This window comes from Tupaia chinensis, unplaced genomic scaffold (genome assembly GCF_000334495.1).
Source record: "Tupaia chinensis unplaced genomic scaffold, TupChi_1.0 Scaffold000116_1, whole genome shotgun sequence".
NCBI lineage: Eukaryota > Metazoa > Chordata > Mammalia > Scandentia > Tupaiidae > Tupaia > Tupaia belangeri.
This window is the reverse complement of record NW_006159580.1, coordinates 1,557,393-1,560,631: the sequence shown is the minus strand read 5'-3', so window position 1 is coordinate 1,560,631 and position 3,239 is coordinate 1,557,393.

Genomic DNA, 3,239 nt, shown 5'->3' with positions numbered 1-3,239 from the left:
CGGGCTGCGGCTGCTCCGGCTGGCGGCGGCGTCTACGGGAGGAGAGAGGGCGAGTCGGGCCTCCGTCCCGTCCCCACGGGGGCCGCTAAGCTGGTTACAGGGATGAGGGGCCCCGTGGGCAGTGGGCTGGGCCTGGGAGGGAGCTGGGCTTCCGGGTCACTGGGCAGCTAGGACAGGGCTGGGCAGGACCGACAGCGCGGCGGGAGCCGGGCAGGCCTGTGAGCGGGCAGCGCCCGGAGCCGCGGGTCCGAGCAGCCGTCTTCACACGCGGGGTGCCTTCAGCGGCCTGGGAGGGGCTCAGCCTCACCCCGTCCCCACGGAAGGCGCCATCGGCCCGTTTGGTGGATGCGCACACTGAGGCCTGGGCGAGGAGCCCTGTGTCCAGATCTCGCTTGCAGCAAGCTTGCTTTCTTTCATCCTGCCCTTGGCCGGGGTAGGGGTGGAGGGGGAGGGAGAGGCGCCTCCTAAAGGCTGCCATCCTCTTCACAGGGACAAGCATGGGCTGAGACTCCCCTGGTAAGTTGGGGAGGCCGCCAGCCTGTCCCCACCTCCAGGCCATTTGGCCATTTGATGTGAATAAAGGCACAGAGGGTGACACTTGAGGTGGCCACTGAGTGCCACCTCACAGGTGTGCTTGCCCCCGGCCCCACCTAGGGCAGCGTCCCTGGTACCCTCCCATCCTCCAGTGAGGGACGCTCCCCCAGGGCCCTCCCAGCTCCCTGGACCCTCTGTCCTCTCGTAGCCCTGGAAGAATACTCTGCAGCCTGGAGCTGCTGCCCGCGTGGGCTCGGCTTCTTGGGGAAACCAGGGGCTGGGAGGAGGAGCAGACCCTCGGCCACAGAGGTGGCCTCTCCTCGCTGCCCCAAGCCCTCCCAGAGGCACCATCTGGCCTCAGTACCAGCAGACAGGGTGCTCGCTTCCCCGGCCTTGAACTCTGACCCCGTACGAGGGCACAGGTGGCGAGAGCAGGGCTCTAGGACCCTCAGTGCTGGGGGCCTGAAATGCCAGGAAAAGCCAAGGCAGAGGGCCGAGGCTGGCAGGGATACAGCCTCTCAGGGAAGGCACCGACCAGCCCAGGCACGGGGGAATGGCTGCCTTCCCAGGGCAGATCTGCTTCAAGCCAGTGGCTCTCAAAACCGGGCCCAGACCAGCAGCATCAGGACCAGCTGGGAACGTGTTAGAAACTGGAGTTTTCAGGCCCCTACCCAGGCTCTGGGAGAGGCCCCGAGGAGTGTTCGCACAGGCCTTTGGGCGATGTGCAGATTCGAGTTCCAGAGCTGCTGCTCTAAAGGCATGTGGCCATTCGGAGGGCAGGCCTAACCACAGGACTGGCAGCTCCTCTAATGACGGGTCTGCTGTGCCACACCACGACAGTGGGATGGGACACGGCCCCGGCCCAACACCAGTCACCCGTGGGGCTGTCCTGCCCGGCCTCGGGGAGCAGCTGGCACTGATGCATGGCACACAGGACCCCACTGTGGGTGGGACAGTTTGAAGAGACCTCCAGCTTCTCTAAGCCTGACCCTCATCTTCACACCTTACTCTCTGGATGGCACAGCTTGGCGAGAGGAACCCAGACTGAACGTCAGCCCCCTCGGCCCATCCCCGTGCAGCACCCAACCTCCCCGACCGTATGGCAGCCCTGCGGTTGGTTTCCTGCGGTGGAGAGAGTGCTAGCCAGAGAGAAGGGCGTGGCATCCCTTTGACTTCAGCGCTCCCTTACAAGGGCTCCTTTAAGTGACAAGGAAGGAAAGGTCAGGGTGGGGTGGGATGGGCAGGACTGAGGGGGGGCCGGGGTTGCGGGGGACAGAGGGCAGGCCTGGAATCATGTCAAGTCCTTCTGTGCAAACACTCGTGTGTGCTGTGAGCCCGTGTTATTTACCCAGGCAGGGCCAACTGCCTGCTCTACCCCTGGGGTCCCCACCCTGCCTTGTGCCCACACCCTACCTCCTAGGCAGCCCCACCCCTGGAGCACCCCCCTCAACCTCCCACCCCTCCTTCATCCCCCCCTGCCTGCTGCCCGCCCCATCCACGTCCCCAGGACTCCTGCCACGTTAGGAAGGTCTCCGCCAACACCCTGGGCCACCTGCCAGGGAGACGGGAGCTTGTCCAAGGAGCAGAACTGGCCTGCGTGTGGCCTTGTGTTTGCTAGGCCCCAGCCTCGGCAGGTTGGGGGCAGTGACTCTGTTCCAGGGCACGGTGGCTGGAGGGGTCGGGGGAGTGGCTGGGAGGGCAGGGGCGGCCATTTGCCAGTTGGGACGTAATGGCATTTCCTCGGAACACTTGTGGGGTGAGCCTCGACGCCCTTGCACCTGTGCCCTTGGGAGGGATGCCCGGCCTTAGTGCATCCCTGCCGTGAACGGGAAGTCCAGCTGCAGGTAGATGAGTGGGTGCAGGCCGCAGTCCTGGCCCCAGCTCCCGGGCCGGCAGAGGACTCACACCTGCACCCCAGCTTCCCCTCGCCCCGCTCCCGAATGCCAAGGAACCTGGCCTCCAAGTCTCGGTCCCAGCTCCAACACTGCCTAGTGAAAAAGAAGTTCATGAGTAGCCGACCGTCCCCCGGGAGCCCAGGCCTGGGCGCAGGGACTTACTGGTCAGGGAGCCAGGCCTGCTGTGCCGGCCGGCTGCTTGGGCATCTCTGGGCTGGGCTGGGCTGGGAGAGGGAGCTGCAGCACGGCACTGCCGGGGTGCCGAGCCCGGCGTTCACACGCTCCTCCCCTGACTCGCCTCGGCATGGGGGACGTGGATGCGCGCTTTTATGGATGAAGACGGCGAGGCTCAGGGAGGTGACAGCTGGCCTGAGGAGCCCCCGACGTGACCAGCTTCCCCTCACTGGACCACATCCCCTCTGAAGCTCCTGCTCTGGCTTCTTCTCATCTTCCTAGGGGTCTTCCCACCTCCCGACTGGGCTCCCCGACCCCTGAAGTCCATCCACACCTCCTGGCTCATCCATCGCCTGTCGAGCTCATCCCCCCCGCATGCCAATGTGTCAGACAGCCTGCGCCCGAGGACCTCCCAGGCTCTCCTCTCCGGTGCCTGCCCCGCTGCCTCGGTGGCCGGTGCCCACCTCCGCGCCCACCTCCTACCCAGCTGGAAGGGACCATATATTCTGCCAGCCTTAAGCTTTTTCTTTTTTTCTTCTTTTCTTTCTTTCTTTCTTTCTTTCTTTCTTTTTTTTATTTTTTTGACATAAGATCATCAGAGAGAGACAGAGAGAGAGAGAGGACTAGAAGGAGACC